The sequence below is a fragment of the Alexandromys fortis genome, unplaced genomic scaffold (genome assembly GCF_014885135.2).
Source record: "Alexandromys fortis isolate MF-2015 unplaced genomic scaffold, M_Fortis_MF-2015_v1.1 scaffold_51, whole genome shotgun sequence".
In the NCBI taxonomy this organism is placed as follows: Eukaryota; Metazoa; Chordata; class Mammalia; order Rodentia; family Cricetidae; genus Alexandromys; species Alexandromys fortis.
The window spans coordinates 2,941,677-2,954,172 of record NW_026067925.1 but is presented as its reverse complement, the minus strand read 5'-3'; the positions used below and the strand labels follow the sequence as shown (position 1 = coordinate 2,954,172).

Here is a 12,496-nt window from a genome sequence, read left to right as displayed (position 1 = left end):
AAACACACTTTACACTCTTTGTAGCCAATGCTCTTTGGGACAGCTCTCAAGTGACTGACTGTGACTTGCTCCAAAAGGGGACGTCAATATGCACACACTTCTCTGCTGTAATTCTTCGGTCAGAGCTGGGGATCAAATCCAGGACCTCTCCTGTGCTAGACCAGTGCTCTGTCACTGAGCTTCAAACTCAGCCTCATGTGTGCTACTCATTTCCCCGTAAAAATAAAGACACCTGACAGGAACTCACGTATCAGATTTAGGACAGGAATGAGGATTTCAAATTACTTAAACATCAGAGAGTAACTCCATTAACTAAAACATATGACGGCACCTTTCACTTTCATTGAGAAGCAAGCATTCCAGGAAGTTATGATGTTCTACAACACTCCTATCTTCCTCTTCGTGCATATATATTTGCATAAATGTTTCAGAGGCACTATTAAGCAATGTGCTCAATAAATTCAGTCTATCTGAAAGACTGTAAAAGATTAGTGATAACTTCAGAAGTTAATAATTTTATGGTCATTCCCCAGCCACAGCTAGAGAGCCACCAGAGTTTCTCTATAGAGCAGCACAGAAAAACATCATTACCACACCTACATAGTCTTCATAATGCCTCTCCCACAACAAGCAAATGTGTATAAGATTAAAAAATACGTTAAATAGTAAACAAAGAAGTTGTCTATTTATAATTCTTTGGGTAATATTTGGGGCCATTTGAAGAAATCAGAAGGCAAAATGGAGGAGGGTAAGTTAATCACTCTACAATCATAAAAAATTGGCAGTGTTGACCAAATAAAACCCATGATCCTGTGGGGATTGTTAAAGCGTCTCTCTCACTACTTGAAACACAATAGCGCAGCTTGGGTTCATTAAAGTTTTACAGTTTTCACAACTGCTCTGACTGAAGGTCTGTACAGCATCTCTATTGTCCTGACACAATGTCAGGCTGACAGTCTCTGCCGTGGATGTCAAAACTTAACAGGGATCATTTGAGCTGGCAGCGGGATATTTTTTCCTTCTTTCCCTTCCCTTGTTGTACTTTAGACTGTTTACATGAGCTTACAGGTCCGTCACTAGCCACAGGAAAGACTGAGGTGCACTTAAGAGACTCTATTTAAAAGGCTCTAGTACGAACAGACTCATAAACACCAGTCTGAAGTACCTCAGGAAGACAAGGCTAGCTTCCGGAAACAATTCTAGAGTCATAGAGAGTGCTTTCCCGGGGAAATAACAAAGGCCGCCTGGATGAACACTACTTTAACAAAGGGCATTTTTCGTTTCCTTGTTTTCTTGAAAAATATACAGACTAAAAGAACTGATGGAAATAATTTCTGGACTACTTTAGAAGATCCAAGTAAACGATTTATGAAACTAAAAGTCCCTGAAACTGATACTCCCAGGAGCTATCTTCAATTCCCATGAGGTTAGTGTTAGCCACCTGACTTTTGGCAATTAGATTCACCTGTCAACATATGCATATTATTTAGCACAATGTCTACAAGAAACATTATATGTGAAGAAAATGTCTTTCTTAAGTTTAGGAATTGAAGATCTTTAAAATGTTGAAGTAAACCAACCACTGTTTTATAATGTTTTGACATCATTATCAAGATACAGAAAATATATTCTTGCAGCTTTTCAAAAAAATGTATGCTCTTAAATCATGGTAAAAGGGAAGAAAGTGAGTCTTGCTAGTTCACAGTAATAACTCCTTTTGATGTGTACTAACACAGCTCTTGTTTCAGTGCCTGAGAAAGTTGGCTTAAAAATTTAAAACCCAAACCATTTTAATCCAATGTGGCAGGAGACTGATCCATACCAAAGAAATAAAACATAAAAACAGATCTCCTTACCAAACCTAATAACCATGCTACAATAATAAAGTCAAATTAGAATAACAGGCGATGCTTGGGACTTCTCTACTATCCGCTATTTTTGCCCGATTTTCAAGCTACAGGAATTTGTATATTGAAATTGTAATCAGCTTTGATAAACAGTCAAATTAGAGATCAAAGAAAACACATTAAAGGACAAATTTTAACTCTTAATGTATAGTCAACCATTTAAGGAGCAGGGCAGATTTCCTTTTGTATTGTAATTTGAAGGAAAAAATACATTCTGAGAGAGAGGCATGGTGGCTAGATCTGGTAGAATAGAGACGTAGACTGGGAGTTGGGTGATCAAACTTCCGGGCCATCTGACCCTTGAAACCTTGTCTCAAACCCAAGGGCGGGGCATGGAGCTGAGTGGTAGGGCATTTGCCCAGTATCTGCCAGGTCTTTGTTCAACACAACAAAATGCCTTAAAAGTTGGGGTGCACACATCATCTAGCATGATGCTTTGCACAAAAACCAAAACAATAATTTATTGTCAAAGTCCCCTTTTGGGGTCATTTATTAAAAAAAGAGTATTCTAGTTGCACAAAATAACAGGTTTCACTGTGATATGAACATAGATTTTGATGCTAACTCACTCAGTCACACACAAGTTATGGTTATTTGGGGTACTGAAGATGAACCCAGAAAACTGAAATCAAATGTCATATAAGCAGTAAAAATCTGCCTTCACCAAGGGGGGCACAAGCTATTTATGCACAGTGACCAAACTCTCAGCACAGCTGCATCTGGCAATGCTCATTATGACTTTGCTAAAGGTGACATAGAAATTAAGACAACTTTCTACATGTACCACAAACATGTTTTATGAATATTTAAATTTCTTGAAGTATTTTTTTTTTTGCTGAGATATAAAAATCGCTTGTAGCAGATTGGTGAGATGGCTCAGTCGCTGGACACACTTTACAAGCCTGGTGACTTGAGATTGAGCCCCAGGAGATATATAAAGATGAAGGAAAGAACTGAATCTTCTAAATTGTTCCTTGAGCCTCTCACACACACACACATGCACACACACACATGCACACACACACACACATGCACCCACACACATGCCCGTACTCCCCCCATGCCACATGTAAGTAAAGAAAACAAATTACTTGAAGTTAATTTCTAATGGTGCACATGATTCTGTAGAGAGTTTTGAAAGCTTGGGTTCTTCGGGGCAGTAATTTCCTATGTATATACAATCAACTATTAACAAAGATTATGATTAACGTATGCTCAAGTCATCATAGAAAAGAAAGGAGGGAAAATATTTATATTTCAGAATTCATGTAAGAGTTCATCCCCCACTCATTGTATCCAACTCCATAGTGAATTTGACATACCTAGAGAATTCTCAATTTTCATAATATAGGCTGGGCCTAAAATCTTCCTAAATTTGTTTTTATTATTTTTGAAGAGGCATAACAGTAAATAAAATTGCCCCAAGAACAGTGCTTTTGGTGAATTTAGGGAGAACATGCCAAAATCTCAAAGATAAAATAATTTCTTTAAATTGTGCAATGTATCTGTGTGTGGTGGCAAACACTTCCAAGCCCAGCACTTGGGAGGCAGAGGAAGGTGGATCGCTGTGAGTTCAAGGCCAGTCTGGTTTACATAGTGAGTTCCAAGGCAGTTAGAGTTCCATAGTAAGAACTTGTCTTTAAAAACAAACAAAATTTTCAATGCTTCTCCAAAGCAGGTATGTTATTCGGAGTATAGCATGGGCAAAACCATGCAGGTCCTGGTGCTTGAGAGCCACCAGCAAGAAAATGTCTGGGGAAGATGCATATGTAATACAGGCTTGGATATAGAGTGAAAAGCAAAAGAGTGAAAGAAATCAGTGAATTCTCTACTGACCTGGGAGGAAGAAGCAGACTGATTGAATAAGAACAACAGCAAAGAAGAAAATAGTTTGCATTAGGTAATCTCCAGTGAATATCAGCAAGTATTATTTTTTTAAATATTTATTTATTTATTTATTTATTTATTTATTTATTTATTTATTTATTTATTTATTATGTATACAATAGTCTGTCTGTGTGTTATGTCTGCAGGCCAGAAGAGGGCACCAGACCTCACTACAGATGGTTGTGAGCCACCATGTGGGTTGCTGGGACTTGAACTCAGGACCTTTGGAAGAGCAGGCAATGCTCTTAACCACTGAGCCATCTCTCCAGCCCCAGCAAGTATTATTTTGATAGACCTAAACCTATATGGAGAAATTATGGTAGGAAAGTTGGTCAGTCAACTGCTGATCCTCAGAGGGGAAGGGTTCGATAGTATTAAACCTAACATCACGGCTGTTACTCCTTAGCCTTTAAATTCACTGGGTAAAGATCTGTAATTAGTGGCAGAGAAAGCCCACAGTTGGGACCACAACAAACAAACAAAACAAAACAATAATACCACTAAACTTCTTAGGAGGCAGCTTTCACCATTTCCTTTAATTCGTGCTCATTTATTTTAGTATTACGGTGTAAGATTATCTAGCCTCTTAGTCTGATTCCACCAAAGAAATGGTGGAATGGTTCTGAACCACGGAGCACGCGAGTAGTTAAAGCCAGCAGTCCTGATGATGTCTTCTCAGGCAGCACTGAGGCGTCTTACCCTGAACTTCTGGCCCCACAAATTATTCCTGGTGGTTGCTGCCCTACTAAGTTAGTCATCTGACCCACTGATTGGCGTCTCTAGTCTCTGTCTGGCTCCAGACTCTTCGGCACTGGGAGATATTTCTGCTGACCTTGTTCCAAACGACTGAGTAAGCAGAGGCACTGAGCGGACGCCCTCTGTGATCCCCAGCTTTCATGAGGGAATACCACATATTCCCAGGTAATTGGAGACAGAGTTGCCTCTGAGTAATATCAGATGGAGGACAACTCAGGGCCCTTTCATCTACTTGTCTAGGCTCTAAATCTTTGTGCTATTTTTCCTTTTATTTAAAGTGTTAACTAGTTTTTGTTTATAATTAGCTATAAATGTGCATTTGGGTTGCTTTTAAGTGCAGCCAGTATGGCTTATTCCTTTAGACAGATGGGCTGCCTTTCCTCTGAGTCATCCGAGGTTGTCATTTAACCGCAAATATATTGCTTTTAGTTTTGTGACTTTTAAGACACTCCTCCTTTTGACAATGTACTAAAAGTCAAGTCAATTTTGGAAGGGTAGACATGTCCGACAGGATGATTCTGAGTATTTTTGCTCCGACAGCAGAAAAAAGCCAAGCCTCGCTTCACTGCCTTCTCTGCTCCAATGCTGCTAAAGCTTTTAGGACAATAAAACAATCGCTATAGAATAACTCGGGAGGAGGAAAGCCCGTATCTGGGAAATACTGCATTAAACCTGGCCTTTATAATATTCATAGTTACCTGTTAGTAGTGAGGGCATTTCAACTTTGCATGTAAAAAATGCACCATTTTGTCCATATGTATATATGTATAAATATATATACACACACACAAACATAATATATTAAAGTTTGTTATTAAAAACTCAAAAAACATACAATTGAAAACTGTATGTACTTAAAAATTTTGATATATGTAGCATTTTAGCAAAACCTAAACTAATAAAGCCATGCACTGCTATCACCTCGTCTGATATATATATATATATATATATATATATATATATATTCATTTGAATGCTCCTTTGAGATAAGATTCCTTTCCAAATATTAATCAAAAAACTCAAAGTGGAAAAGATTTGTGAAAACATTCAATGCATACACATGTGGAACACTCTGTCGATATTGCTGTTAAGAGTTATCTATTTCCAACTAGAATAATTCTCAGTATCATCTATTTTTAAAACAAATTTTACCTGGAAGCTATATGTTACTCCATCTATGGACTTTGGAGATCTCTGGTCAACTTCCACTAATGTTATCTAAAAATGAAGACACACTAAGGATTACTCTTTTCTCTTCCTTTGCTGAGAAATAGCTCTTCTACCAGAGCAGTCACGAATATGCACTGATACCAGGCTGACTCCAAATTAGTACCCTTCAGGTGGAACCCAAATCACGATAAGCCATATGATAAAACTGCAAACATATGTATCTTAAGACTGAGATTTCAATATTAAAAGCAATATCCACTGACTGCTGAATCTGAAACTTGGAAATATAAAACAGCTGGAAATAAAAATCTGAAAACCATAAAATCTCCTTCAATGTGTTTTCTTTTCTTCCTAATATTACTTGCCAAAACAATGTTTGAAGATGAGGGCATTTCAATTCTAGAAATCAAAGCCATATAAATGAACATTCCAATATTTCAACAAATATCTGAGCATCTATTGTATGTTGGGGGATCATTTGTTGGGGCTCAAGTGGTATATTTGTGTAGTCTTTTATATCAAGAAAATGATCAATGGGGAAAGAAATTATGGCCACATAAGGGACAATAATATCTATGCTGGAGTATTACAGGCCACATGTATATTACCTGGCTAATTTTATATGTAATAATCCACAATAATAAACCCCGATAAGAAAGGAACTGTATTACAGTTTACAGTCTTGAATTAAGGGTGAAAATGTCACATCAAATATTAGAAAAAAATAAGACATGACAAGGCAGGGTTCAAATTCGTGGCAATCGAATCCAAAGTTGTAACCCTGTCAAATATCTCATGAGCACAGCCCAATGAGACTCTCATTTGTCTTCTGAGATACAGGCCAATGAGCAGGAAACAAAGGCATCTGAGTTTGGATCAGAATGAGGAGCAAGTCCCAGGCATACTAACACATAGAGACTGGAGAGAGTATACAGAAAAAGGTAAGAAACGCAAGGTTCTGAAGCAAACACTCAAGGTGTTAAGAAGGAAGGCCTAAGGAGAGAAGCTGGGAAGCAAGATATGGAATAGTTGGCAAAAAGGCCTTGTCAGGGAATATGGACTGCTGTGTGATAGCACAAGAGCAGGGTGAAGAACAGAGATTTGTGCTCAGTCTAAAGAAGGGAAATGAACTTTTAAAGGAGTCCTGTACTTCCAGGAGCATAGGGAGCACTGGGAACATAGGGTTGGGAGCTCCTCAACCCTCCATCTCTCTACATTGCTTTTTTTAAAAAAGTCAATTTCCAGACTACTGGTCCTGGAAGGGGCAGCTCACAGAAGCTAATTATCATGGGAGAATTTAAGAAATGGAAGGTGATGTGGCTGAAATTCAGGAGTAAAGGTCCAGAGAGGAAATAAACCACTCATAAAAACAGAGAAAGAAATCATCTTCAAGGTGTCTCTGAGTTTTAACAGTATTAAGTGACACATGCCTACAGGGAAATACCACAAATCCAAGCAAAGACCCACTAAGGATTCCACTAAGATCCTTCAAGGTCAAAGTGGGAAGAGCCCATCAGAAAACAGGTATAGAGTAGTTAGGAGAGCCTCCAGCAGGTAAGACCTCATTAGGAGAGCCCAGTGGTGTTGACTCTTAATTTGCCTAAGCAAGCTGAAAAAAAGGCCTGAAAAGGGCACCAGACTGAATCACACATCATATTTCAATGATATGCCCAAAACAAAGCCAACTATTATTAGAATTTGCATAAGAGAAAAAAAGGATTGTATTTTATAGTCTCCAGCAAAAATACAGTCCTGAAAATACCACCATCCTATTTTGTGTATCTGAAAATTCTGTTAAACTGTCAGATTTGTGATCATAGGTCACAGCAACAATAGAAAATGGAAAGCAGAGAAGAATCATTTATTAAAGTGGGTGTAGAATCTCTCTCTCTCACACACACACACATACACACACACACAAAGTAATTATGACTTTCTAAGTATTTCTTAAAGGCTTGGTTCTCAATCTGTCTTGCTACTGACAGACAGTAGCACTTTTGGGAGGTGGGCTACGGGAGGAAGATGGGGTCACTGGCCTTTGGTCATGAAGGAGGTATCAAATATTGGAACAAAAATCTTTCCTCCTCATTTTCCTCTTCTTTTCCTTTTACCTCTCAAATGAAGGAGGCACAGCAGCTTCTTCTGCCAAACATTCCCAAAGAACAGGGCCAACATGACCTTGAAATGAAACCTCAGAAGCCATTAATCAAAATAAACTAACCCTCTGTTTAAGTGGGTCACCGCAGGTCTTTTGTCACACTGATAGAAAGCTGCCCAGCACAACTGCTCAAAAATAGAATCTAAACAAAATTTTACAAGAATTCAGATGCTAGAACAATTTTGCACTTGGAAATGTACACACTGGGAAGTGTTAAAGGAAATGAAACATTAGATCTATATAAGCAAATAAAAAGAACTGGGACGTGCTATTTATGAGCATGAATATAAAGCATGCCTTCTCTAAATAACTGACAAAAAATTAGGAATAAAATATTATTTTGTGATAATATATCTAGGACTAAAATAAATGAAAATAGCAAGAATTCAGGAGAAATGTAAGACTGTCGTATAAGGTTTTTGTACCAGTGAAGATTGGTGTGGCTCTGTCTGAAGATAGTGATGAATTAAATAGGACAGAACATGACAGCAATCATGAAAATACAAAACAACGATGTATAGTATATTAGCTGATAGCGGAAATATAGAATACTACAAAAACCCAATCCATAAAAGGAAGGAATAAAACATCATACAGGATAAATGTAGACAGATGTAAAGATGATAAATTAAAACCAATCATATTTTTAATCAAACTAATGGTCCAAACACTCCAACTGAAAGGCAGAGCAGGGTTGTTAGACTGAAAACTTTCAGCTCCATGCTATCTAGTGGAAATCCCACTTAAAAATAGAGACATGAACTTAGATTAGCTTGAAAGTCAAAGGATAAAAATGACATTGTGCAAACACTAATCACAATGAAGCCGACATGGCTGAATTAAAATTAGATGACTTAGACTTTAGAAAGAGAAATTTTGTTAGGGAAAAAAGTCAAGTGCTATAATGAAGAGGTAATTCAACAGCAAGATAAACAAATTCTAATTATGGATCTACCCAGAATCAAAGCTTCAAATTACATGAAGCAAAAACTGTTATATCCAAAAGGAAAAGAACACGAGATAAAACTGAAGGGAAAGATGGATGGTTGATAGATTGATGACACAATCTGAAGAGTTTTAAAAGGAAGCATAAAGATCAGCACAATGCTAACAATGAATGGAGACTCTTCACACAACCTTGGAAGGTTAGCTTTTGTGGGGGTAAAATTAATTGAAAGGCTAGGAACAGCTGGTTCAGGGCATTTCATCAGTTGAGAAACTTTGGCCATGATGCAGAAGAGTCAGGTGGGAAGAAGAAGGTAAAGAAAGTGAGATAGTTAAGGTGGGAGAGATGGCTCAGCAGTTAAGAATTAAGAGCACTTAACTGTTTTTACAGAAGGCTTGCGTTCAGTTCCCAGCATCTATATGATGGCTCACAACTGCCTATAACTCCAATTTTAGGGGACCCACTGCAGATCTTCTAACATTTCAATCTCTTGCATGTATGTAGTGTATATACATAGACATAAAATGAAATAAATGAACATAGTGGACAATGAGGACTACTGAGAACTCAAGAACATTGGCAATGGGTTTTTGATCCTACTGCACAAACTGGCTTTGTGGGAGCCTAGGCAGTTTGGATGCTCACCTTACTAGACCTGGATGGAGGTGGGTGGTCCTTGGACTTCCCACAGGGCAGGGAAACTTGATTGCTCTTTGGGCTGACGAGGGAGGGCGGACTTGATTGGGGGAGGGGGAGGGAAATGGGAGGCGGTGGCGGGGAAGAGTCAGAAATCTTTAATAAATAAATAAAAATTAAAAAAATAAAAAAAGAAAACAGTAAAAAGTTTTAGAGTGTTTAGCTTTCTGCTATAAGAGCAAGGCATTTTGTTCAGAAATTCATGGTAGACTTAGCCTTATGTAAACTTAATCATAAAAACATTCAATTATTTATGTATTAATTACATCACATGGAGGACACTTGAGCAACATTCTAAGCATATAGTTTAGATGCATTACACTGGACATTCACACACTTCAGTAATAATGACTGTGAGACACCCTAACCTTTTGCAGAAGACTGTAGATTAGATGAAGGTTGTTCGTGCTCATGCAGTAACATAATGTCAGTCAGTATCTGGTGACAAGGAAAAGACCCAGATTATATGGCTGGTGACTTAAAGGTAAGAGATTATTGGGGCTGGGAAAGTTGATGCCTTACGACTAGAGTGGAGTGGATTCAGGGGTTTGTAACCAACAGGGAAATGAATGGGATGAGGTAGTGTATGGTTATACTGATACATGCACTATGCACAACTAAGTATACATGTGGAGAAATATGTACAGTTATATAGTGGGGTTAAACACTAGTAAGTACAGAAACTAGCAAATAAGTTTAGCAACATCTTGACAATGAAATAAAATCATTTGGAAGGACACACTGACACAAAATATTGTAAATATGCTCCAGTATTCACAAAAACAAGGTAGACCTTTATTTTCAACAGTATTATGGACTTGTTATATACAAGATATAAAGGATTTTACATGTAAATGTATGTGTGTATGCACATATGCACACCCCTACACACATAAACTGAAATAAAATAAAAGCCAATACATGAATAAACTTGACAGAAAATAAGGAAAATTCTCTCAGGCCATTGAAACAAAGAGGAGAAATTCAAAGAGTGTAAGGCAGCATCCCCAAGGCTATCATTGACACTTAGAGGTTTTCCTTGCATGAACAAACAGCAAAAAAATTCTGAACAGGCCTCAAATCCTCCAATGTGTCTGGAGGTAGCTTAAAGGTAGAAACTGCAAAGGACTACCCCATGGGTTAGACCTTGAGGAAATATGCTCACTCCCTAGTAGCTGTGAATGGAAGGGAATCCTCTCATGTAACACATGGTTGAACCTTTGCAGTGCACTGGGCTCTAGCACACAAAGTGCTGTATTAACGTGTAAGGAAAGAATTTATTTTAAAATAAATCTTGTTTGGTAGAGCCTCCTGATGATTATCCAAAACAAATATAAAGAAAAGAGAAAACATGAGCAAGGCCCTAGAGCAAATTCAGACTGAAAACAGAGACTAAAACTGAACCCAAGTCGCTGTCAATGCATCAGGGAACAGATGAATCTGGGCATCCAGACCACTAAAAGGAATTATTACCCTTCGGGCCAATGTTTTATGATTAGCACTTCTATGTCTCAAAAAGCAAATGTGATATGAATAAATTTTTACACAGATAAGAACAATCTACACTCCTGAGTTCAATGCAAAGTGGTTTGTAAAGGTCAGACATTTGACAGGAGAAAAAAAATCCCAGAAGGTAGGTGTAAGATGAAGAAATGGTCAGCAAAGAAAACAGGACTGTTAAACTGAAACTCAAAACCAAATACTTAAAACAATGATAATTCTCTATTTTAGGAGTCACAAAATAGTGTAGACTAAGGCTAAAACTGGGCAAAAGAGTGACATATAAATAAGTCAGATTAACAGCAAGAGGCCGCAGATCTGTAGTGCTTAAAGAGAAGTAAAAATAGCAACATCAGACTTGGTTAAAGAATTGTGTTAACAGAAAGAAAAATATTGTATGATGTCACGAACATGTGGAATCTAAAAAAAGCAAAGCCAAATACCCTCAAGCCCTCAAATATACTGAAACAGAAGACCAGAAAGGGCAAGTAGTATATAGGGAGATGCAAGTCAAATGGTCCAAAGCTGTAGTTACAAAGAATGACTAAGAGCAGATAACTAACCAATCCCATGAGGAGTATAAGCAATTATCACATGATACATTGGAAACCTGCTAGAAGAGTGAACTTTAGATTTGTATGCCATAAATACATAAAAAGGTAACTATGAAATAACAGATATATCAGTTTGCTGGACTATGATAATTGTTCCACTGCAAATATATTAGAATATATAATATAGCAAAATACAATGAAAAAATTGTGTTAAAATACCAAAGTCACACTTTAAAAGGTAAAGACACAAGGGAACAGGAGGACGACTCAGTTGGTGAAGTGATTGCAGACATGTAGCTGGCAGCATAAGAATATATTCAACAACATCAAGACGAATAAGGCATCACCAGAAACTAGTCCTTCTACAATAGCAACATCTGAGTATCCCAATGTAGATGAAGCAGAAGAAAAAAACCTTTAAAATAACTTTATGCAGATGATAGAGGTCATTAAAGAAGAAATGAGAAATTCTCTTATAGAAATCAAGGAAAAGACAAACAAAAATTAGAAGATATCAATAAATCCCTTAAGGAAAGTTCAGAAAAAAAAATGATCAAATGGGTGAAGGAAACAGTTCAAGACTTGAAAAATGAAATAGAGCCGACAAAGAAAACACAAAGTGAGGGAATTCTGAAAATGGAAAATTTGGGTAAACAAACAGGAACTATAGATACAAGCATAAACAGCAGAATACAAAAGATGGAAGAGAGAGTCTCAGATGTTGAAGATATGATAGAGGAAATAGATTCATCAGTCAAAGAAAATGTTAAATCCAACAAATTTTTAACAGAAAACATCCAGGAAATTTGTAACACCATGAAAAGAACTTATGAGTAACAGGGATAGAAGAAGGAAAATTCAAGCTCAAAAACAAAGAAAATATATTCAACAAAATTATAGACAAAATCTTTCCCAACCTAAG

At 37.3% G+C, this 12,496-nt stretch overlaps 1 protein-coding gene across 2 annotated transcripts in view; it reads right to left on the bottom strand.

Moving 5' to 3' along the window:
- Fmn2 (formin 2) overlaps window positions 1–12,496 on the bottom strand; it is a 265,685-nt gene that overhangs the window by 69,534 nt on the left and 183,655 nt on the right. The window lies entirely within an intron of this gene.